Raw genomic sequence first — 26,089 nt, forward strand, 5'->3', positions numbered from 1 at the left:
AGGGAACATCTCTGGGACACCCGCACCAATCAACCACACCGCCCCGTGGCCCAACATTTCTACTCCCCCTCCCACTCTGCCGAGGACATGGAGGTCCTGGGCCTCCTTCACTGCCGCTCCCTCACCACCAGATGCCTGGAGGAAGAACATCTCATCTTCCGCCTTGGAACACTTCAACCCCGGGGCATCAATGTGGCCTTCAACAGTTTCCTCTTTTCCCCTTCCCCCACCTCACCCTAGTTCCAAACTTCCAGCTCAGCACTGTCCCCATGACTTGTCGCCTGGAGGAAGAACATCTCATCTTCCGCCTTGGAACACTTCAACCCCGGGGCATCAATGTGGCCTTCAACAGTTTCCTCTTTTCCCCTTCCCCCACCTCACCCTAGTTCCAAACTTCCAGCTCAGCACTGTCCCCATGACTTGTCCGGACTTGTCCTACCTGCCTATTTCCTTTTCCACCTATCCACTCTACCCTCTCCTCCCTGACCTATCACCTTCATCCCCTCCCCCACTTACCCATTGTACTCTTTGCTACTTTCTCCCCAACCCCACCCTCCTCTAGCTTATCACTTCACGCTTCAGGCTCACTGCCTTTTTTCCTGATGAAGGGCTTTTGCCCGAAACGTCGATTTCGCTGCTCCTTGGGTGCTGCCTGAACTGCTGTGCTCTTCCAGCACCACTAATCCAGAACCTCCCTCTGATAAAGCCACGCTGATTGTCCTAAAGTTAATGCATGCCTTTCCATGTGGATATTAATTCTCTCCTTAAGTGATGTAAAATTCAAGAGTCTGTATTTTCCTCGTTGATCTTTTTCACCCTTCTTGAAAACTGTACCATATTATCTCTCCTCCAGTCCTCAGGTACCTAACCCCCATGACTGGAGAAGCATTAAAAATTTGTGTCAGAGGCCCTGCAATTTCCTGCCTTGCCTCCAAGAACAATAGATTTGTCTGTTTTTAATTAAGAGTCAATCACATTGCTGTGGGTCTAGAGTCACATAGGCCAGATAGGCTAGGAAGGCAGTTTCCTTCCTAAAGGAGATCTGTGAACCAGATGGGTCTTTCTGACAAATTATAATGTTTCATGGTCACCACTAAGACTGACTTTCAGATTTTTATTGAATTCAAATACCACAAACTGCAATTGCAGGACTCATCCCAGATACCCAAGACATTATCTGGTGTCTCTGGATTAATAGTCGAGCAACGATGCCACTTCCTTATTTGTAACAGTGCCAGTTTTCTTGTGCAATCCTGTCAGTCCCACTGATCTCCACAACCTAGTTCCAGATGGCTCCCATTAGCCCAAACTCAACATTGACAGCATTCATTGACATACAGTGCAAGGTAAAGCCGGATTACTTCCTGGCACCGAATATTCTGCAAGCAATTCCAAAGGCACTACAATATGGAGAATTGTTAACTGGCTTTGAGGTGGCTGAACACACCACTCAGTTCCCAAAAGAACTATTTTAGACTCATTAAAAACAAAAATTGGATGAATCACCAGACATTGACTTGGGCACTGGAAATGACAATCAGCTGCCCAATCAACCCGACATAGTACTCTTCACTCAAAACTAGGAACTAACCGGTCTTCAATTTAGGGACACCCTCCATTCTGCTGCGTGGCACTACAACCACATTAAGTAGGTTGAACTCAAAACAGACCCAGGAAGTAAAATCCGAGAACCAAGGCTTGTTGTAGGCCATGAGCTGAGAGGAACTGCACTAGGCTGTAATCTATAATGTCACAAAAAGGTAGATCTCTCACACAGATGTGGGACCGACACTCATACAATGAAGAGATTAGGAGACAGTTCAGAAGACAAGTGTAGTAAGACATGAGATACAAAGCTGTTGAATATGAATCACTAAACTCCATATCAAACAACAGCACAACCCACATATGTGCATTGGCTGACCGCAGCCTCCGTCTCACTGGGATCCCTATCCTCCCGAGGGATTTCATTGGGATCACCATTTTCACCGGGATCTCAATCCTTTCCAGGGTCAATACTGTCTGATCTCACGGAGATCCCCATTCTCCCCAGGGTCACACACCGTCTGATCTCACTGGGATCTCAGTTCTCCCCGGGTCACATTATCTGGTTTCACCGGGAACTCGAACCTTCCCGGGTCAGATGCTGTCTGATCTCATTGGTTACAAATCACACAACACCACGTTACAGCGCAACAGGTTAATCTGCAAGTACAAGCTTTCGGAGCGAGCTGATGAAGGAGCAGTGCTTCGAAAGATTGTACTTACAAAAAAACCTGTTGGACTATCAGCTGGTGTTGTGTGATTTTAACTTTGTCCACCCAATCCAACACCAGCTCCTTCTCATCATGATCTCATTGGGGCCTCCACCCTCCTAAAAAGGGAGGGTCAGTACTTATCCCTCCAAACTGCACTTCCCGGACCAGCCTGTGTTTATGATACCTATATACTGTGAGCGCGTATCCTCACTATAATCCTTCCGGAAACACACTCAGCGAGAACATTAATCCCATTTCTCACCGTCTCTACGACCCACCCACTGCAGCTCACACCCGCTTCCGGGCCTGCGCACTAGCCTACAGAACATGGATTAGGCCTTCAGAATGGCCTTTTCCGTTTGGTCCATTATATTGCCAATTATTAGTCCTTAGCCAATAGGGGCTAGGGGCCGTCCTTTCCAGTGATATCCCTGAGTCTCGATGATCTGATTGGTCATTGATTGAAGGGGCGGGCTGGGTTTGGTTGGCAGTTGGAATGCGGAAGGTATGGGTGGGTCAGGGAAGATGTTCTGAGGAAGGGCCCCTGGATCCGAAACGTTTCATCTGATTTTTCTCCGCAGGTGTTGCCGGACCTACTCAGTTTTTCCGGCAATTTCTGGTTTTGTTTCCAGAGTCTGCAGTTCTTTAGTTGTTTTTGATGTGGGTTCAGTGGAGTTCACAGTGAGGTAGAGAAAGAGATTGGCTTTGAAATTAGAAAGTGGGAGATGAAATCATCGAGATCGACTTACAGCACAGAAACATGATATTCTGTGCCAGTCATCAAACATCCGTCTAGTCTTAAACCCATTCTCCAGCCCTTGGCCGACAGCTTTCTGTGCTGTGACGCTGCATAGTCATCTAATGATTTTCACACTTCTACCATCCTTCCAGGGAATGAATTCTAGATACTCACCATCCTTCAGGTGAAGGATTTCTCCCTTAAATCTCCTGCCCCCACCCCCTGTTTTAAATCTCTTGTCATTACTAATGCCTCCACTCACAGGGAAAAGTTTCTTCCTTTCAATCCAATATCTACCCTTCATGATTTTGTAGACCATAATCTGGTTCTCTCACTGCCTTCTCTGCTCAAAGGAAAACAACCTCAGACTATCTCGTCTCTCGGCAAAGCTGCAACACTTCAGCCTTGGCAACATCCTGGTGAATCTCCTTTTGTCCCCTCCAGTGCAATCCCATCCTTCCTACTGTGCGCCAACCCTTACTGCACACTGTACTCTAGCTGTCGCCTAGCCATCGTCTCATGCAGTTCCCTAACCTTCTTGCTATTGTATTCAATGCCTCGTTTCATAAAGATATGTATCCCATATAGCTTCTTAACCACCTTGCGTACCTGCCCTGCTGTCCTCAAGGCACTATGGTCATGCTTCCCAATGTCCCTCTGCTCCTCTGTACTTCCTGAGGTCTTAATATTCCCTTTCCATGTTAGACCTCATAAAATGCAACCTCTCATTTGTTTCAGGGTGAAATTCCATTTTCACTGCTCTGCAGTCTAAGGCTTTTGTCTCCGTTATTTACTACACTAATTGTCACAGAACCTGCAAGTTACTAATCAACCATATACAATATTTGTATCAAAATCATTAGTGTACATAAAAAAAATTGGGACTGGGAAAGCACAAGCAACCCGAATTAGAGGAACACAGAAATCTTGGAACACACAAAAAATTGAAACTATTCAAAAATTTCAGCAGGCGTGGCGTCATCTGTAATGAGAATCAGAGCTAACATCTCTGGTTCAGTGTCACTGGACTTTTAAAACAGGGATCCCTACTTCACAGGAATCAGTCAAATGATTCTCCTCTGACCTATTTGCAATGCAAGTATACCATTTTAATAAAGGAAACCAAAACTGCATGAATATAGGAATTGGGAGGTATTGTTGCAGATGTTTAGGACATTGGTTCGGCTACTTTTGGAATACTATGTTCAATTCTGGTCTCCCTGCTATAGGACGGATGTTGTGAAACTTGAAAGGGTTTAGAAAAGATTTATAAGGGTGTTGCCAGAGTTGGACAGTTTGAGCTTTAGAGAGAGGCTGGCTATTTAGGCTAGGATTATTTTCCTTGGAGTGTCAGAGCAGAGGAGGGACCGCATAGAGGTTCAATATATCATGGGGGGGGGGGGGGGGGGGTGGACAGGGTGTATAATTAAGGTGTTTTCCTGCAAGTTAGGGAATTCCAGAACTCAACAGCATAGGTTAAAGGTGAGAGTGGAAAGAATTAAAAGGGACCTAAGGGGCAACGTTTTCATGCATAGGATGACGCATGTGGAATGAGTTGCCAGAGGAAGTGGAGGCTGGTATAGCTGTAACATTTGAAAGGCATCTGAGTGGGTACGTTGAGTAATATATGGGCCAAGTGCTGGCAAATGGGATAAGATTAATTTAGGATATCCGGTTGGCATGGGTAAGTTGGACCGAAGGGTCTGTTTCCATTCTGTACATCTCTATGACTGTAACTCTTGAGGACTAGGTCAGGTTTTTCAAACAATCATATAATCTTTATGTATTTTTAAAACTTGAGCTCAGCTTCCATAATCAGCCCTGGTGGATTTGAACCCAGAACATTGCATTGATCTCTGGATTAATAAATCTAGCAATAAGACGAAAGTGAGGACTGCAGATGCTGGAGATCAGAGTTAAGATTACAGTGGTGCTGGAAAAGCACAGCAAGTCAGGCGGCAACCGAGGAGCAGGAAATCGATGTTTCAGGCAAAAGCCCTTCATCAGGAACAAGGCATGTAGCCTCCGGGGTAGAGAGAAAAATGGGAAGAGGTGGTGAAGCAGGGGAGAAGGTAGCTAAGAGTACAATAAATGGATGGAGGTGGGGATGAATGTGATAGGTCAGAGAGGAGGGTGAAGCGGATCGGTGGGAAGGATGATTGGCAGGTAGGACAGGTCATGCTGAGCTGGCAGGTTGGAACTGGGGTCAGTTGGGGGGAGGGGAAATGAGGAAACTGGTGAAATCCACATTGATGCCCTGGGGTTGAAGTGTTCTGAGGCAGAATATGAGGTGTTCTTCCTCCAGGCATAGGAGGAGGCCGAGAACCTGCATGTCCTTGGCAGAGTGGGAGGGGGAGTTAAAATGTTCAGCAGTTGGGTTGATTGGTGTGGGTGTCCCGGAGATATTCCCTAAAGTGCTCTGCAAGAAGACGTCCAATCTCCCCCGTGTAAAGGAGACCGCACTAGGAGCAACGGATACAATAAATGACATTGGTGGATGTGTAGGTTAAACTTTGATGGATGTGGAAGGCTCCTTTGGGTCCTTGGATAGAGATGATGGGGGAGGTGTGGGCGCAGGCTTTGCAATTCTTGCGGTGGCAGGGGAAGGTGCCAGGAGTTGAGGGTGGGTTGTTGGGAGCCATGGACCTGGCCAGGTAGTCACGGAGGGAATGGTCTTTGCAGAAAGTGGAAAAGGGTGGAGAGAGAAATATATTCTTTGTGCTGGAGTCCATTTGTAGGTGGCGGAAATGTCGCAGGATGATGCGGTTTATGTGGAGCTTGTTAGGGTGGAAGGTGAGGACTAGGGGGGGTTCTGCCCTTGTTGCAGTTGGAGGGGTGGGATTTGAGGGCGGAGGTGCCGGACGTGGATGAGATGCCTTGGAGAGCATCTTCAACCACGTGGGAAAGGAAATTAAGGTCTTTAAAGAAGGAGGCCATCTGGTGTGTTCTGTGGTTGAACTGGTCCTCCTGGGAGCAGATACGGCAGAGGCGGAGGAATTAGGAATACAGGATAGCATTTTTGCAGGAGGTAGGGTGGTAAGAGGTGTAATCCAGGTAGCTGTGGGAGTCGGTGGGTTTGTAAACAATGTCATTCTTAAGTCAGTTATAATTGATTAAGATAGAGAGGTTCAGGAAGGGGAGGGAGGTGTCAAAGATGGTCCAGGTGAATTGAAGGTCGGGATGGAATGTGTTGGTGAAGTTGATGAACTGCTCAACCTCCTCGCAGGAGCATGAGGTGGTGCCGATGCAGTTATCAATGTAGCGGAGGAAGAGGTAGGGAGTGGTGCCGGTTTAATTACGAAAGATGGACTGTTTACATAGCTGACAAAGAGACAGGCATAGCCAGGGCCCCTGCGGGTGCCCATGGCTACCCTTTTTATCTGGAGGAAGTCGGAGGATTCGAAGGAGAAATTGTTACGGGCGAGGACCAGTTTAGCCAAATAAATGAGAGTCAGTGGAAGGGTACTGGTGGGGACATCAGGAGAGGAAGAAACGGAGGACTTGGAGGCCCTGGTCCTGGCAGATGGAGGTGTAGAGGGATTGGATGTCCATGGTGAAGACGAGGCATTGGAGGCCCGGGAAATGGAAGTCTTGGAGGAGGTGGAGGGCGTGGGTGGTGTCCCGGACGTATGTGGGGAGTTCCTGGTCAAGGGGCGATAGGACAGCATTGAGGTAGGTGGAGATGAGTTCGATGGGGCAGAAGCAGGCTGAGACAATGGAGCTTGGGAAGGAGGTAGAATTGGGCGGTACAGGATTCTCAAACTATGAGGTTGGAAGCTGTGAGTGGGAGACCTCCTGAGGTGATGAGGTTGTGTATGGTCTGGAAGCTGATAGTTTGGTGATGGGCGGGAGTGGGGTCATGGTCGAGGGGGCGGTAGGAGGAGGTGTCCTCGAGTTGGCGTCTAGCTTCAGCGGAGTAGAGTCAGTGCGCCAAACTACCACTCCACCCCCTTTATCTGCTGGTTTGATGGTCGGGTTGGGATTAGAGCAGAGGCAATGGAGGGCTGCGCATTGTGAGAGTGAAAGGTTGGAGTGGGGGAGGGAGAGAGACCGGTTAAGGCTGTTAATGTCTTGGCAGCAGTTTGAAATGAAGAGATCGAGGGCAAGTAATAGGCCAGCACGGGGTGTCTAGGTGGATGGATTGTGTTGGAGGCAGGAAGGAGTCTTTGGAACGTGGGTGGGAGTCCTAATTGAAAAAGTAAGCTCGGAGGTAGACGCAGCGGAAGAAATGTTTGACGCCCCAATGCGTATTGAATTCATTGATGCGTGGACGGAGAAGGATAAAGGTAAGGCCTTTGCTGAGGACTGATCGTTAGTCCTCAGTGAGGGGGAGGTCTGGTGGGTGGAGGGGGGGTTATGTTTAAAACTTGGCAGGGCTCGGAGCTAGGACCTGGTGTAGGTGTGGAGCTGGAAGTTGGGGGGGGGCAGAGCCTGTAACTGGAGTGGGTGTGATGGTCAGGGAATGGGGGTGGAGTCATTAGCAGGGGTGATGTTCCCCTCAGAGTTCTGGGGGCGGGGATGGTGACATTGGGATCCGTGTTGAGCGTGTCGGCAATATGCAGGTGAGTGGTCTTGCTGGTGGCGGAATTGGTGGCAATGACTGTAGTGGGGGGGTGCGGAAGTCACGGAACACATGACATCAGCAATGATGTGATGAGTGGAAATGATGTCACACGTAGTGCATGTGAAATTGTTAGGTGCGGAAGTGGCTGCAGACGCGGCAGCGATGGGGGTGGAAGTGACATCATCGATTGCCGTGGGGATGGTGGCTATACCAGCCTCGCGGCTAATGCCGAGCAGTTCCAGAGGCCAGGGAAACCTTCTGGAATGTTTGAGGAGTGCTGATTATGGAGGTGGGAATATAAACATTTGTTGTACTTACACTTTTTGATGTTTGAGGTGGTGTAAAAATACTGTTTGTTGAGAGTATGAATTCTTCTTAGAATATAGTACAGAAGAGGTCATTTGCAGTTCCGAGAGAGTGTGGCTCTCAGTTGAGGCACAGGTGACCATATACAGGTTAGGATGCGGCGCGTGACTGCGAGCGTGGAGCGGAGGATCCTGAAGGAGAACCGTTGTTGGTGGTTTTGAATTTGTAGTCTGTACTGGTTGTCCTGTTTGGATCCAAACTGTGTTGGTTTGAATGTAGTCCGGACTCCATGTGCAATTAGTTGGTTGCGGAGGCAAGCACTGAGGAAGCAGGTGTGGCTCTGGTAGCGAGTCTGTTTCAGGGTATGGTTGAAGAGCTTCAGGGCAGAGGAGATGACCTGGGGGTTGCAGTGAGAGACAGACTCGCTGAGATCTTTGTAGAGAAAGGAGGAGAACTTCTTCAAGTTCGGCATTCTTGCAAGAGGATTTGCAGTAAGGTTAAAATCAACTCGGCAAAAGTGAGGACTGCAGACGCTGGAGTCTGGTGAAGTCCACATTGATGTTCTGTGGTCGAAGGGTTCCGAGGCGGAAGGTGAGGTGTTGGGCCTCCTCCACTGCCACTCCCTTACCATCCAGGACCTGCATGTCCTCAGCAGAGTGGGAGGGAGAGTTGAAATGTTCAGCTGCGGTGCAGCGAGATTGATTGTGCGGGTGTCCCAGAGATGAAGTGCTCTGCAAGAAGGCGTCCAGTCTCCCCAAAGTAAAGGAGACCGCATAGGGAGGAACAGATGCAATAAATGACATTTGTGGAAGTGCAGGCGAAACTTTGATGGATGTGGAAGTTTCCTTTGGGGCCTTGAATGGAGGTGGAGCGGATAGGTGGGAAGGAAGATTGGCAGCTAGGACAGGTCATGAGGATGGTGCTGAGCTGGAAGGTTGGAGCTGGGGTAAGGTGGGTGGAAGGGAAATGAGGAAACTGTTGAAATCCACATTGATGCCCTGGGGGTTGAAGTGTTCTGAGACATAAGATGAGGCATTCTTCCTCCAGGCGTCGGATGGTGAGGGAGTAGCAGTGGAAGAGGCCCAGGACCTGCATGTCCTTGGCAGAGTGGGAGGGGGAGTTGAAATGTTTGGCCACGGGGCGCTGGGGTTGATTGGTGCAGGTGTCCCGGAGATGTTCCCTAAAGCGCTCTGCGAGAAGGCGTCCAGTCTGCCCCTCCAGTCTCCTGACACCTCCTCCCAGTCCAGGGAAGACGGTAATATCAATCCTCCAATCTCCTGACACCTCCTCCCAGTCCAGGGCAGACTGTAATGTCAATCTTGCAGTCTCCTGGCACCTCCTCCCAGTCATAGAGTCATAGAGATGTACAGCATGGAAACAGACCCTTCGGTCCAACACGTCCATGCTGACCAGATATCCCAACCCAATCTAGTCCCACCTGCCAGCACCCGGCCCATATCCCTCCAAACCCTTCCTATTCATATACCCATCCAAATGCCTCTTAAATGGTGCAATTGTACCAGCCTACACGACATCCTCTGGCAGCTCATTCCATACACGTACCACCCTCTGCGTGAAAAAGTTGCCTCTTAGGTCTCTTTTATATCTTTCCCCTCTCACCCTAAACCTATTTCCTCTAGTTCTGGACTCCCCGACCCCAGGGAAAAGACTTTGCCTATTTATCCTATCCATGTCCCTCATAATTTTGTAAACCTCTATAAGATCACCCCTCAGCCTTCAACGCTCCAGGGAAAACAGTCCCAGCCTCTTCAGCCCCTCCCTGTAGCTCAGATCCTCCAACCCTGGCAACATCTTTGTAAATCTTTTCTGAACCCTTTCAAGTTTCACAACATCTTTCCGATAGGAAGGAGACCAGAAGTGCACGCAATATTCCAACAGTGGCCTAACCAATGTCCTGTACAACCGCAACATGACCTCCCAACTCCTGTATTCAATACTCTGACCAATAAAGGAAAGCATACCAAACACCTTCTTCACGATCTTATCGACCTGCGACTCCACTTTCAAGGAGCTATGAACCTGCACTCCAAGGTCTCTTTGTTCAGCAACACTCCCTAGGATCATACCATTAAGTGTATAAATCCTGCTAAGATTTGCTTTCCCAAAATGCAGCACCTCGCATTTATCCAGGGAAGACTGTAATGTTAATCCTCCAGTCTCCTGACAGCTCCTTCCAGTCCAAGGAAAACTTTAATGTCAATCCTCCAATCTCCAGACACCTCCGCCCGTCTAGGGGAGACTGTAATGTCAATCCCCCAGTCTCCTGACAGCTCCTCCCAGTCCAAGGAAAACTGTAATGTTAATCCTCCAGTCTCCTGACACCTCCTCCCAGTCCGGGGAGACTGTAATGTCAATCCTCCAGTCTCCTGACACCTCCTCCGTCCAGGGAGACTATAATGTTAGGGCCAGTGGCCCCACAGTTTCTCCTCTCACTTCACTCAGAATTCTCGGATGTGTCTCATCCTGTTCTGGTTTCCTGCTAACCCCGAGGGCCAACACCATTTGGATGGGGTCTTTCACAGAAAGTCTTTTTGGAGGGATATGGGCCAAAAGCAGCCAAATGGGTCTGGTTCAGTTTAGGAAATCCTGTTCGTCCGAATGGGGTTGGGCCAAAGGGCCTTTTTCCACACTGATTTATTTCACATTTGGTTTGATTCCACTCACTCCGTCCTTTCCCATATCAAACATACATGACTTCTTCCTCAGTATATCTGCACATTTATAGTTTGTTGATTCACATTGAAACTATTTTCACAGCCTCACTAGAAGAGCTGCCAGAGGATGTGGTGGAGGCTGGTACAATTTGTGAGAAACAAAGCTCACTCACTTCAATAATTTCAGTCCGAGACAAGATCTGAATCAGTAGTGTCATTTATTTTACCCTTGCAAGAGGGTGCGATGTCCACTGTCTACAAGGCAGGGACACATATACACTGAATTCAACTAATACACGATATTTATGTAATTTGGTTCCTTTTTTTATCCCATTGCTCCTCCCCGTTTACATCTTCCTCTTTTCTTAGACTGGCACCCATTACTCCTGTTTATCTCTTGCCTTATCCAGCCTTGTCTGTGACAAAATGCTTATTATCTGGCCTCACAAGGCCGTTTGACCACATCCCGCTGTGGCCCATTGTTAGGTATATCCTTTCTTCACCATTATCTACTCCCTTCATCTGTGCTTTCCCCAACCATACTGATCCTTAGGATCTTTTAATTGGGGTTTGTTCCTGTGTTTCTGTAAAGTGGGAAACAGATGCTTATTACTGCTTGTGCAAGCATACCTGGCTTAACCTACATCCTCACAACACCTTATCTATTTGTCTGTAACATCTACCATTGTTTTGCAGTCACGTTTCATTCATGCATACAATTTTAGCTAATACAAAAACAATTATGTATTTCCTCCACATAGTTTGCATTCTTGTTGACTCAGCTCTTAGTTGAAACAATTACACACTGGTTTGAGTTCATTTACCTTGCACAAGTAATTATAATTGCAGAAGTAACTCTACTTTACCTATATCCCACAAATTGCGACATTTGGATGGGTATATGAATAGGAAGGGTTTGGAGGGATATGGGCCGGGTGCTGGCAGGTGGGATTAGATTGGGTTGGGATATCTGGTCGGCATGGACGGGTTGGACCGAAGGGTCTGTTTCCGTGCTGTACATCTCTATGACTCTAAGGATTTTAATAAAGACCCTCTCACTCTGTTCCAGCGGAAACCCCACAGAGATAGCGCCATTACCCGCCTCGCGGTTACCGATTTAAACGATGACGCAATTACAAACTGCTAACCGCCCCGCCCCCGCGAGCTCGCGCAGAGTCGGTTAAACGGCCGCGCCTCGAGACACCGCGTGAGCCCTTAGGGCGGGCCTCAGCTCTACACCCAGTCCCGATTGGTCAAAGCGTCTGTCGATCATATGATTCCAGCCAATAAGAAATTAGGGCCCACCCAGGAATCGTCGTTTGGAGGTGCGTGTAGACGGAAAGGGAAATCGCTGGAGGATCTCGGCGGCGGGATCTATGGCGATCTAGTGTTCCTTCATCAGAGTCGATAGTAACTGGAAAAGATAATGGGGTGAGGGCTGTCACTGCTGCAGTAGATGGAGATGGAGCTCAGGAAGGGAGAGGAGGGCAGTCCGACAGAGAAAGAGCTGGATCACCGTGAGGCAGCGAGGGGCTGGCTGTGCCTGAAGCGGCCCGTGTCATGGCCGAGGGCCAGGGCTCCCAGGAAAGGCCATTGCGGAAGGTGTTCACCCTGTAACGTTGTTGAACTTGATCTTGCCTCCCTGATGCCAGGATCAAGGATATCTGAGTGCAGAATATTCTCAAAAGGGAATTGGACCAGCAGGAGGTCACTGTACACGTTGGAACTAATGACATAGGAATGAAAAAGGATGATATTCTGAAGGGAGAATATGGAAAGTTAGGCAGGAATTTTAAAAAGGATGGTCCTCAATGGTAGTAATATCTGGATTACTCCTGGTGTGATGAGCTAGTGAGGGGAGGAATAGGAGAATAGAGCAGATGACTGTGTGGCTGAGGAACTGGTGCAGGAGAGAAGGATTCACATTTTTGGATCATTGGAATCTCTTCTGGGGTGGGAGTGATATGTGTAAGATGGATTGCACCTGAATTGGAAAGGGGCTAGTATACTGGCAGGGAGATTTGTTAGAGCTGCTCAGGAGGTTTTAAATTAGTAAGGTGGGTGGGTGGGAGATCTGTCAGTCTGAGGCTAGTGCAGTTTGGAAAAGGTGTAAGTCAAACTGTCAGGGCAGGTAGGAACAAAGCAGAGAATGAGGTAGGACTGATAAAGAAACCTGCATGTATTTCAATGCAAGAGGCCTAATGGCGAAGGCAGATAAACTCAGGGCATGGTTAGTCTCATAGGACTGGGATATCATAGCAAGTACAGAAATGTGGCTCGGAGGTTATCACTGGAAATATGTCCAGGGAAGTTATCTCGGTGGAACTGAGAAGTAAGAAAGGGATGTTCTCCCTTATTGCGATTTGAGATGGCCAAGGGAATCCTTTCTGGATTCCACATGTAAGCCTTTCTTGATTCATCCAGGCGATCGTACTTTTTGGTAGCCTGGAATAAAAATCCTCGTCCAGACAGTCTACTTTAATTTTAAGCTAAACTAACTGGGTTCTAAAAACCCAGGAGAGTAGGACACCTAGTTCTCAAGAACCCTGGCAGGCTACTTTGCTGAACTATTACAAACAGGCTAGCTTTATACAAAAGTTTACAAAAGCACTGCATGTTCTGAACTAGACAGATAACGGCAATAATTCAGGAGAGAAGTTAATTGATAGTTTTTTGTTTTGAAGTCAGAATCAAACACTTACAATTTCACAAAGGAACAGCTGTGAATGTTATCACTGTTTCCAGTTTATAAAGATTGACTGACTGATGTTAAGGCAAATGTTCTTAATTGCCTTACCCTCCGTGCCTGTCCATTTTTTTTTTAGTGTGAAGCAAATGTGTTCTATAATTCAAAATTACACTTTAGTCTAAATGTTTAAGGACAAGTTTTAAGGCTATAGACTTTCTTAATCCCTCCTTTTGTCATTTCATAACAGCAACATAGCTTATACAAGTATAATTAGATCACTTAGTTGATTTGTATTCTCAATAAGGTGAAATACCTCTTCTGGCGAGTCATCATTTGGAGGAGCAGAGTTTGAAAGATACTGGATTTCAGCATGAAAGTTCAGGCATGGAGGTACAGGGGTAGCCAAGGGTCAATTAACCAGATTCCTCTCTGGCTTAGGTGAAAAGCAATGTACAGTCCATTGTCATCCGCTTATGCATGAAATATATATTCCCAGGATAAGATTAAGGACTATGTGTGTCCTACACGATCCATCCGCACAGCAACCATAGCCAGCAAGTAACACTTCATCTGAACTGGACGATGGTGAGGCAGGTATCTTCCCTGCATCTTGACCTGTTTTGTTGATAACATCTGTGTTGTCCAAAATGTCTTTCGAGAAATCATCGCTATAGGCACAACATTGTGGGCCACTGACTAAACAAGTGCCTCCTACTTTAGCAAAGAGGTAATCTAACACTAGCCGATTCTGAAACGTCATCATTCAGGTTTCCTGTAACTTTGTTCACCAGCTTCAAAGTGTGCACAGTTGAGTAGGCAAGTTTTTCGATGTCATACGCAAGGGCGCAGGGTCATCTCAGCACCCAAGTCAGGAATAAGACCTCTCAGCAACTTGGACCACCAGGTCTGTTGCTATAAGCAGTTGTGTAAGTCCTGTTTTGTTTTTCCTCTACTTTTTGTTCTGTACTGATTCACATGTTGGTGGGTGTTCCATTCATCTACTTCAGGTAGTTCATGGTGGGTGGTTTAAAAAGTGGTACGGTGTGTTCTAGGGCGCAATATCGGTACCAGTCATTGGTTAAATATGGGTAGGCTTTGTTTTCACAAGGCTAAAAGGAGTTCCAAGAGTGCACTTCTGTGAGTGAATGACGAGTCCACTCAGAGCGAGAGCTGAATCTTGTAAATAGTGGGTGCTATCAAACATCTGGTGTCCAAGTGTATTAAATCGAATGGTTTTTCCATCAGAAATGAGGGATTGCATAAGTGGGTGAGTCTTACCCATACACTGTATATTAAAATGATGGAAGAGTGAGCAGATAACACGAGGATCAGGGGGTTTAGCTTGAATAAAGGAACTATTAATAACAGAAGAATTGGCAGGGCATAGTATTTTTGGTCTGTCTTCATCTTTCCAGCTTGTCTTGTTCATTACAGCAGCTACTGAATACAGGAAACTTGTAAAGGTATTTCTGTCAGTGGCAGTAGATTGGATAGGAGAGGATTTCACCGAAAAGATACAGGTGGTCAGTCTCATGGCAATCTGTGCCTTTTGGCTTTGGTGATTTCAGTACTATGTGCTCAATACTGCAATTTGTACAGTTCATTTTGAGAGGGGAACAGACAAACATTTCAAAGTAACAGTTTTCGGTTGACTCGATGGATGAGGTTATGGAATTGTGCCATCTTATGATGACTGGCATAGAAGTGTTGCAAGGATGACAATAAGTTCTCGAGTGATGTTTGGATACCCAATGTGAATAGCTTAAATGAGTTTCAGCTGGACAGCTGTATTCATGACTTCCAATGGCTTCATTTATACAGTCACATTGGGGTTCTAGCCGGTCTGAGATATCACAGTTGGTTTGGTTACATTTGGGCGCATGTACTTGGGTTGGGTTTTCATTGGATGCCTCTATCGGTACTAAGACTGTGAGGGGGATGCAAGCTTGAAATGTCCTTTTTTTTTTTTTAGACCCATGTTGATGTCCTTCTACCTTTTACTGCAGCTTCAGTTGCCAAAAGAACTTTGTAAGGACCTTTCCCGCGGGGGCCCAATTTTTCACGATTAAAGTCTTTCATTAGTACATAGTCACCAGGGTTGATGTGTTTCAATGTTGGAAGTCTTTCTTCTTCCTTCCCTGGTACTCGGTAGGCTTCTCGGACCTGTTGATAAGACTGCGGTGCTTTGGTTAGCTTAATCGGGAAACTGTGCATCTCTACTACCATGACGTGCCCATCAACAGGGTGTTGAGCAGTTAATGGTGCAGACCAGGGAATCCTCTGGCTTTCCACGTATCACATCAGCTGCCGAGAAGCCCGTCTTTTTCTGTGTCAGCGTTCTCATGCTAACAAGGGCAATTGGGAGTACTGCAGCCAATGAAGGCCTGTTTTTTTTTCTGCCAACTTGCTTAGCTGACCTTTTTTATGGTACCATTTCTACAATTCCTGCTTCTTGGGGATGGTTGGCAGAATAGAATTTTTGAATCCCTCCTATTCAAACTCTTAGTGCCTTGTTTAGCTCAGCACAGAAGTGGGGGCCATAATCGGAGAGATTGTTACTGGTGTTTCAAATCTGGTTATGATTTCCCTTAGAATTTTGCAAGTAGTTGTCGCTGTGCAGTCAGTACAGGGATAAGCTTCAATCTATTTACTAAATATATCTATTATCACTAAGCAATACTTGTAATAGTGGTATCTAGGTAATTCTAAAATCTAACTGGATAGTATCAAAAGGTGCACTTGGCAAGGGAGTTTCACCTGGTGGACACTTTACTCCTTTCCCAGGATGATGCTTTTGACAAATTAGACAATTTGCAGGTGCTTGTTTTGCTTTTTCTTGTAGGTGGGGATTCCACCAAGTTTGGACAATTATGTCCACCACTCCTTACCTACATGTGTATGAACATAATCAACCAGAATAGGCAGAGGTGAGTCGAGCAGACATATCTTAAAAATGTGTTGCTGGAAAAGCACAGCAGGTCAGGCTGCCTGACCTGCGCTTTTCCAGCAACACATTTTTAAGCTCTGATCCCCAGCATCTGCAGTCCTCACTTTCTCCGAGCAGACATATCTGTCCTACTGGTGTAACGCAAAGCTTATTGTAACTATTTACAAAACAACCATGGTTCATCCATCTTTGTTTTTCCTCACCAGAGGTGACCCCCGATGGGTCCATTTTTGCTGCAGGTGAGGGTGTCAGAAGAGGAAATAGTCTCCCTTTGATTTCCTATTCATCATTTGAGTAACCATGTCTTTTTGTTCAAAAGCTGCTTTCTTAGCAGCTACATCAGTGGCATTGTTGCTTTTAGTGATGATGGAAACATCAGAGGAGTGAGCAGAACATTTGATAATTGCCAACTGAGAGGAAAGTTGAATAGCACTGAGGAGATTAGCAACATGAGCAGCATTTGAGGATAGGGGTTCCTGATGAGAGAAAGAAGCCGTGCTGCTGCTAGACTTGACAAATCATGGGTACATCCAAAGGCATATGGGGGTCAGTATAGATATTAGCTTTCCTTCAAGTATGCAGGCACAGGTGAGAGCAAGGAGTTCAGCTTGTTGGGCTGAACAGGGTGGTTCGACAGAATAAGCTTATTGTATGGGACAAATTGACAATTGCATATTCTGGCATGTGTTTGTCCTCCTGGAGGGGTAGAAGAACCATTGACATAAAGTGTAAGGTCCAGGTTAACAAGAGCCCGATCCGTAAGATTTAGTAACAAGGTCATTCATGAGAACACAGTCATTAGGAGGATCATGCAATTCAAGAGGTTCTTCCTGCAGGAATGTAGCTGGGTTAATGTTGGAGCAGTATTTGAAGGAGAGAAACCAATTGTGAAGCAATGAAATCTCATGGTGACTTAGACAAACTGCAGTGAGGTGCTGAGTATGCTTACCTCTAAACAAGGATACCGCAGAATGTGAGGTACAGATTTCCACATTTTGATCTAAAGTTATATTAGAGGCAGCCACTACCATTGTATGGATGGCAGGAGAATGTGGGTGCAGGAAGGCAAACCCTGAGCAACAGTTTAATGAAATAATGGGCAACAGGGTGCCAAGAGGAGCCATGTTGCTGGGTGAGAACAGCTGTAGCACACGTGTTAAGGATGGAAAAGGGTTTTGTGTAGTAAAGGGGGCATCCTGCTGAGGTCCCTGGGGAGGGTGACCAAAAGGTTGCCAGTTGCTTTGGCTCTGGCGATCAACCAAGGGCTGCTTTGGGAAAGGGCAATTCTTGGACCAATGTCCTGGTTGATTACAGTTGAAACGAATGTGTGATTTTTTGGGAGGGGTGGAAGAGGCGGTGAAGAGTAGTGAGAGGATGTATTGTGCGTAAGGGGCATCATGGTCTATTGGGGTGGATACATAGGAGGATCCCAAGGTCCATTGGGATGTTGTGAATACATGGTACCAGTCCAACTGTCCTACCGTACTGGATGACAGTGAGGGTTCTGTTTGATAACCTGACTGACCTTGCAGACAGAAAGGTCTATTTTGAATCCTGGGTTTAGGTTTAGCCCCTGTAGTTTGGACAAGTTCTGTCTTGGCCTTGCCAATGGTAGCCTTACTGTTGGGATCCTTTAGTTCTCAGAAGTAAAAACCTCTTAGCTGAATTGTGCAACCTCGGCACCTTGCCAGTGGATTTTGTGCATTTTAATAGCTTTCTGTACCTGATCAGGTAATTTGGTCATACACAGGGCATTAAATTGGGGTGAGTAGTTAGTGTCACCAGAGTCAGGGCCATAGCATTCCTTAAACAGGCAAGGAACTCCTTAGCCCCTTTGCCCAAATTGGATGTGCATGTTAAGACTTTGCCCACATCAACTGCATGACGCACTGCTTGATGGAGATAGGTAATAATCCAATCTGATCTGTTAGGTTCAGCCTGGTGCTGGACTACAAGCTGCGTGTGATTATTGCGTTATAAAACTTCTAAGAATTCAGCCCATTTTTTTAGGGGAAGGTGTGCATTCTGAGGTGAAGTAGGTTTTGGGAGGCTGCATTATAAATGTTCCTAGACCTATTAATGTAATTAACAAATCCCTGTGGATTTTTTCCATAATCTGGAGCCTTATTGATGTTTGAGAGTTCACAAGGTTTCCATGGTTGATGAAGATCCACAAATTGGGCTTGTCCCAGATTCGGGGCCTGTGGGTTAGGAACTCTTCTGTTTGGGAAATTTCTCTTTTGCCCTCCCACATCAGGGTGAGTCCAAGAACTGATATTCAGGTCTTGAAACTTTGATTGCAATTCATCAATGTCTTTGAGACTTATTAGTTTAGGAGCAGTGGAAATCAAAGGAGTCTCTTTGGTGTTCCCTCCACATTTTGATTTTTAATTGTCTCCTGGTGCGGTGGGCTGCGGGTTTGTGGTAAGCCGAATCCTTATTTAGCTGAACAGCTGGGGGAAGGGCATGGGCCTCTGCATGTTTGGGAGTAGGGGGGTGGGGTATAAGGAACAATTTTTTTGTTATCCGTCTGCTCCTGTGCAGCTGCAGTCTTATTTACCGGTTTCCCTTTTATTTGGTGCCCTTGATATTTCAGCGTAGATTTTGATTCTGTTTAATTTTCTCCCTAGCCAATTCCAATTCTGCTTCCCTTTTTGTTCTGTCCAATCTAGTTCAGATCCTTCCTCAGTTAATGGACTAATTCACCTTTTTCATACAGTTTTGTCTCCACGATGGTTGCATGCATTTTTCCACTTTTTTTTTCCCTAGCTACCCTTTTTCCACACTGATCTGGCTTCTTTCTGCTTACTTTCCTTTTTTTTTTCCCAAATCCCTTATTCAATTTTAATGAGTAGAGTTAAATCATGTGTGCCTCCTCAAGGTCAATCCTTATTCTGTTCAGCAACTGCAGCTGATATTCTCCTTAATTGTTTCTCATAGTTAGGATACAGACTTATTATTTCTGTTAGTGGGCATTTGTCTTCTGTCTTATCTAAGGTTGCACCCATATTTATCCTAATTGCGTTAAATCTTCACACAACTACTGATCTACAGAGGCTCCAACCCATCAAAATTCTGTTTTTAGTACCAATTTAAACAATCTCATTTAAGGTTCCGTCAGGGTACCGTGAGACTGTAATGGGGGAAGCACAAGGATGCAGACAGAACAATCAAGGTATAATCTTACCTTGTGTGCCCATTGGTCTCTGGTCTGACCCTTGGGTGAAGTACCCCTTTTCCAGTTTCACTCAAACATATCCCTTGTTGGAACCCTGCTCACAGTGCCAAATTGAGAAAGTATAGATTTGTGACAGCCCAGGGAATCCCTTGTGGACTCAACCTTTAAGCCTCTCTTGATTCGTCCTGGAGATCATACTTTTTGGTAGTCTGGAATAAAAAACTTCTCAGTCTCGTTTAATTTTAGTCATCCCCTTTATTTACTAATAACATCACTGTTAGACCGTAACACTGATAATTATAAGCTAAACTAGCTTGGTTCTAATACTCCAGGAGAGTAGAACATCAGCTCTTCAAGAGCCCAGGCAAGCTACTTTGTTGAACTATCTCAAACAGGCTAGCTTTATACAAAAGCTTACAAAACAAAGCACTGCATGTTCTGAACTAGACCGCTAACAATGAAGGGCAATAATTCTGGAGAGACGTTAATTGATACCAAGTTTCTAATCTAGGTCAGAATCAAACACCTGTTATAATGTCAAAAGGGACACTCCTGTGAATATTATCACACTGTATCCTGTTTATTCAGATTAACTGATGTTAAAGTAAGTGTTCTTAATCGCTTTACCCTCCCTGCCTTTCTATTTTGCAGTGTTCTATAATTCAACATTACATTTTAGTCTAAATGTTTTTTAAGGACAATTTTTAAGGCTATAGACTTTCTCTCAGTAGTCGGAAAATTGAGAAAGTTTGTAAGGAGATGATTTGAAGGTGGCAAATGTTATTCCTTGTTCAAGCTGGGGAATAGGAATAATACTGGGAATTACAGACCAGTATTAATCTGTGATGGTCAAATTACTGAAGAGGATTCTGAGGCAGGATTTATGATTACTTTGAATACTATAGTTTGATTAGAGATAGTCAGTTTGGCTTTGTGAGGGGCAGATCATGCATCACAAGCCTTGTGGAATCTTTGAGAAGGTGACAAAACACATTGATAAAGGTAGACCAGTGAATGCAGTGTTTATGGATTTTTAACAAGCCATTTGATGAAGTTCGAGCTGAAAATGTGTTGCTGGAAAAGCGCAGCAGGTCAGGCAGCATCCAGGGAACAGGAGAATCGATGTTTCGGGCATAAGCCCATCTGCAGCCCTCACTTTCTCCTCAAAGATTTGATGAGGTTCCCCATGGTAGGCTTATTCAGAAAGTAAGGAGGCATGGGATACCAGGAAACCTGGCTGTCTGGTTACAGAATTGGCTGGCCCATAGAAGATAAAGGGTCATGGTAGATGGAAAGTATTTGGCGGAGCTCTGTGGCTAGTGGTGTCCCTCAGTGGTTTGTTCTGGGACCTCTGCTCTTCGTGACTTTTGTGAATGATTGGATGAAGTGGAATGGTGGGTTCGTCGATGACACGAAGGTTGGTGGAGTGATTGATAATGTGGAGGGCTGTTGTAGGTTGCAACATGACATTGACAGGATTCAGAACTGGGCTGGTAAGTGGCAGATGGAGTTCAACCTGGAAAAGTGTGAAGTGATTTATTTTGAAGGTCGAATTTAAATGTAGAAAACCAGGGTTAAAGCAAGGATTCTTGGCAGTGTGGAGGAATAGCGGGAAGTTGAAACTTTATTGCTGGAACAGCACAGCAGGTCAGGCAGCATCCAGGGAACAGGAGATTCGACGTTTCGGGCACAGGCCCTTCTTCAGGAAGGGCCTGTGCCCGAAACGTCGAATCTCCTGTTCCCTGGATGCTGCCTGACCTGCTGTGCTGTTCCAGCAATAAAGTTTCAACTTTGATCTCCAGCATCTGCAGACCTCACTTTCTCCAGGAATAGCGGGAACTTGGAGTCAGTGTCCATAGATCCCTCAAAGTTGCCACCCAAGTTGATAGGATTGTTAAGAGGGCATCACTAGCAAGGAAATTAAGAGCCGTGAGGTTATGCTGCAGCTCTGTAGAGCCCAGGTTAGATCACACTGGAATATTGTGTTTAGTTCTGGTTGCCTCATAGAAAGGATGTGGAAGCTTCAGAGAGGGTACAGAGGAGATTTACCAGGATGCTCCTGGACTGGAGGACGTGGATATGAAGAAGTATGGAGAGTTATGGCGTTCTCATTGGAGCGAAGAAGGGTGAGAGGCGCCTTGATAGAGATGTACAAAATAATGAGGCGTAGAGTGAATAGTCAGACTTTTCCCAGGTTGGAAATTGCTATCACGAGGGGATATAATTTACAGGTGATTGGGGGGGGGGGGGGGGAGGGGGGGGGGGGGGGGGGGGGGGGGGGGGCGGCGATGTCAGAGGTCTGTTCTTTACACATAAAGCGGGTGCTAGAATGCACTGCCACAGGTAGTGGTAGAGCCAGATACCTTAGAGACATTTTAAGCAACTTGTGAATAGGCACATGGATGATGGGTGAGTAAAGTGAAGAGGGTGTAGGTTAGTTTGTTCTCTTAAAATAAGATGAAAGGTACGAGGCTGAAGGGCCTGTACTGTTGCATGTTCTGTCTCTGTTACCTGTTAAAAATAATAGGTGGTTGTGGTAGAGGATTTTAAATTTCCAAGCATAGACTGGGTCTGCTGTAATATTAAGGGTTTAGATGGAAAGGAATTTAAGAATGTACAAGATTTTTTTTTTTGATTCAGTGTGTAGATGTACCTACAAGAGCAGGTCAGGTTTTGCATCTTCTCTTGGGAAAGAAGGCAGGATAAATGACAGTTGTCAGTGGGGGAGCACTTTGGGGCAAGTAACCATAATTCTATTCGTATTAAAATAATGATGGGAACAGATCGGATCTAAAAGTTACAGCTCTAAATTGGAGGATGGTCAATTCTGAAGGTAGTAGCAAGAACTTAGTTGATGTGGTGGGGGTAGATGTTTGCATGTAAAATGGCGGCTAGAAATGGGAACACTTCAAAAATGAGATGAGTCCAGAGTCCAGAGGAGGTGCTGGATGTCTTAAGACACATGAAAGTGGATGAATTCCCAGGACCTGATCAGGTGTATCCTAGAAGTCTCTGGGAAGCTAGGGAAGTGATTGGTGCAGCCCTTGCTGAGATATTTGGGTCATCAGTAGTCACAGATGAGTTGCTGGAAGACTGGAGGTTGGCTAACTTGCTACCACTATGTAAGAAAGCCAGGAACCTATAGACCAGTGAACCTGACATCAGTGGTTAGGTTAGATTACTTAGTGTGGAAACAGGCCCTTCAGCCCAATGAGTCACACCGACCCGCCGAAGCACAACCCACCCAGACCCTTTTCCCTACATTTACCCCTTCACCTAACACTATCGGCAATTTAGAATGGCCAATTCACCTAACCTGCACATTTTTGGACTGTGGGAGGAAACTGGAGCACCCGGAGGAAACCTACGCAGACACTGGGAGAATGTGCAATCTCCACAGTCGCCTGAGGTGAGAATTGAACCTGGGTCTCTGGCGCTGTGAGGCAGCAGTGCTAACCACTGTGCCACCGTGCCACCCACTGGTTGTTGGAGGGAATCTGAGGAATAGGATTTGCATCTATTTGCAAAGGCAAGGACTGATTGAGAAAGCCATGTTGACTATCCCTAATGTAAAATCAAGTCTTATGGACTTGATTGAGTGTTGTTTTTTTATTTATTTTTTTTTTTTTGAAGTAATGAAGTGGGTTGAGGGCAGAGCGGTGGACATGCCTTACTGAAGTCCAGATAGATCATTCGACAAGGTTCCTCATGGTAGACTGGTTAGCAAGATTCAATTATATAGTATACAGGGAGAACTAGCCATTTGGATACAACACTGGCTCGAAGGCAGAGGGTGGTGGAGGGTTGCTTTTCAGACTGGAGGTCTGTGACCAGTGGAGTGCTACAAGGATTGGTGCTGAATCCACAGCCTTTTCATTCATTATATAAATGATTTTAGATATGAACATAGAAGGTGTAGTTAGTAAGTTTGCAAATGACACGAAATTTGGAGATATAGTGGTCAGCAAAGAAGGTTACATCTGAGTACAATGGGATCTTGATCAGAATGGCCAGTTGGATGAAGAATTGCAGATGGCTTTTAATTTTGGATAAATGTGCAGTGCTGCATTTTGGAAAGGCAAATCAGGGCAAGACTTGTACACCTTGATGATAAGGATTGAAAAGTGTGGTGCTGGAAAAGCACAACAGGTCAGGTAGTGTCCGAGGAGCAGGAGAATCCACATTTCAGGAATGTGGGGGATGAAATGGAACTGAGGGGTAAATGTGGGGGTGGGGGCAAGGTAGCTGGGAAGGTGGTTGGTAAATGCACGTGGAGGGGTGATAGTGATAGGTCGGTGAGGTGGTTGGAGTGGATCGGTGGGAAGAAAGACGGACAAGTAGGACAGGTCAAGAGGACAGTGCCAAGGGTTGGATCTGGGATATGTTGGGAAGAGGGGAGATAAAGGAACTCATGAAGTCAACGTTGATGCTGTAATTAAAGGGTCTCAAGGCATAAGATGATGATTTCTTCATCCAGTCATTGGATGACTTGGATTTGGCGATGGAGGAGGCCCTGAACACGCATGTCCTTGGCAGAGTGGGAGGGGGGAGTTGTTTGGTGCATATCCCAGAGATATTCCCTGACCTGTTCCATGAATTGGTGTCCTGTTTCTCCAATGTAGAGGAGACCTCAAGAGCAACTGACACAGAAGATGAGATGTTTGGATGTGCAGGAAAATCTCTGGATGTGAAAAGATTCTTTGCGGCCTTGGACAGAGGTGAGGGTGGACATTTGAGTGCTGGTTTTACAACTCTTGCAGTGGCAAGGGAAGGTGGAGGGTGTGGACCTAACGAGGAAGTCACGGAGGGAACAGGCTCTACGGAACACAGATAGGGGTGGGGAGAGAAACATATCTCTGGTGTTGGGGTCTGATTGTAGGTGGTGGAGGATAATGTGCTGTATCTGGAGATTAGTGGGGTGAAAGGTGAGGACCAGGGTGGTTCTGTCCTTGTTGCACTTGGAGGGGTGGTGTTCAAGGGCAGAGGTGTGGGAAGTGAAGTAGATGTGTTGGATGGCATTGGCAAACATGTGGGAGGGGAAATTTCAGTCCTTGAAATAGGAGGCCATCTGGGATGTCCTGGAGTGGAACTGCTCCTCGTGGAAGCAGATATGACGGAGGTGGAGGAATTGGGTGTATGGGATCACCTTTTTACAGGAAGAAGAGTAGAAGGTGGTGTGGGAGTATGTGGATCTTTTATCAGAATGAAGAATAGCAGAGGTCCTTTGCAGATCTTGGAGAGTGTGGCCCTGAGCTGGGGCAGGGCTGACTGCAGGAAAAACAGGTGGCAGTGCATTACTTAGTAGTCAGGTCATGGGAAATCTGCTGAACAAAGACATTGGCATCCAGGTTCATACTTCCTTCAAAGTGGAATCGCAAGTAGATGGGATAGTGAAGGGGAACAAAGAGACAATTTCTTTTTATATGCAAAAGTTGGTGCATATATGGAATGAGCTGCCAGATGAAGGCTGGCACGATTACAACATTTAAAAGGCATTTAGATGGGTAAGTGAATAGGAAGCATTTAGAGGGATATGGGCCAAGCGCTGACAAATGGGACTCGATTAATTTTAGAATATCTGGTCAGCATGGACAAGTTGGACCGACAGGACTGTTTCTGTGCTGTAAATTTTTGACTTTAATTAGGGGATAGTTAGTAAATCTGTTAATTTTGTTCCATGTTGGAGTTAGAGAAATAAAATCTTATGAAGTGAGTATCTGGGAATTCCATTTCATTTAACTATTCCTTTTGCAGACAGATTGAGGTTGAGAGATAGGTTGTACCCCTTGTCAAGCTTCTTTATTAGATTATGATGCCAGGTGAGCTTCAGAGTTTCTGGTTTAATTATCAGAGGGGTGTCGACCCCTTTCATAACACTACGTAAAGTAGGAGTCCCATAAAACAGATTGCCTTGTCTGACTCGTTGCCCTGGTGTCGAGGAAAACAAATTGTGAGCAGTGAATGCAGTAAACTCGCTTGAAGTGCTACTTCATCTGGAAGGTGTCTGGGGCTTTGGATAGTGAGGAGGGAGGAGGAAAATGGGCAATGTACAATTGCATGGGAAAGTGGTTTGGGAGTGGAGGAGGAGTGGACCATGGGTTCCCAGCAGGAATGGTCCCTGCAGAATGCACACAAGGGAGGGAAGGGGAATATGTGTACATAGAAGAATACAGCGCAGTACAGGCCCTTTGGCCCTCGATGTTGCGCCGATCCAAGCCCACTATCCTCCATATACCTATCCAATGCCCGCTTAAATGCCCATAAAGAGGGAGAGTCCACCACTGCTACTGGCAGGGCATTCCATGAACTTACGACTCGCTGAGTGAAGAACCTACCCCTAACTTCAGTCCTATATCTACCCCCCCTTACTTAATTTATAGCTATGCCCTCTTGTAATACCCGAAACCATACGCGGGAAAAGGTTCACACTGTCAACCCTATATAACCCCCTAATCATCTTGTACACCTCAATCAAGTCACCCCTAAACCTTCTTTTCTCTAATGAAAACAGCCCCAAGTGTCTCAGTCTTTCCTCATACGATCTTCCTTCCATACCAGGCAACATCCTGGTAAACCTCCTCTGCACCCGTTCCAGTGCCTCCACATCCTTCCTATAGTATGGCGACCAAAACTGCACACAATATTCCAGATGCGGCCGCACCAAAGTCTTATACAACTGTAACATTATTTACCAACTCTTGTACTCAATACCCCGTTCAATGAAGGAAAACTT

General features: G+C 46.0%; 1 long non-coding RNA gene across 1 annotated transcript in view; it reads left to right on the top strand.

The window, feature by feature from the left end:
- The first annotated feature begins 13,380 nt into the window (after window positions 1-13,380).
- The window catches only part of LOC122541285, a 26,194-nt gene continuing 13,485 nt past the window's right edge, over window positions 13,381-26,089 (top strand). Inside the window, exon 1 of the long non-coding RNA XR_006309552.1 lies at window positions 13,381-14,135. This is a non-coding gene — a long non-coding RNA (uncharacterized LOC122541285). The remainder of the gene's footprint in view (window positions 14,136-26,089) is intronic.

This window comes from Chiloscyllium plagiosum, chromosome 37 (assembly GCF_004010195.1).
Source record: "Chiloscyllium plagiosum isolate BGI_BamShark_2017 chromosome 37, ASM401019v2, whole genome shotgun sequence".
Classification (NCBI taxonomy): domain Eukaryota; kingdom Metazoa; phylum Chordata; class Chondrichthyes; order Orectolobiformes; family Hemiscylliidae; genus Chiloscyllium; species Chiloscyllium plagiosum.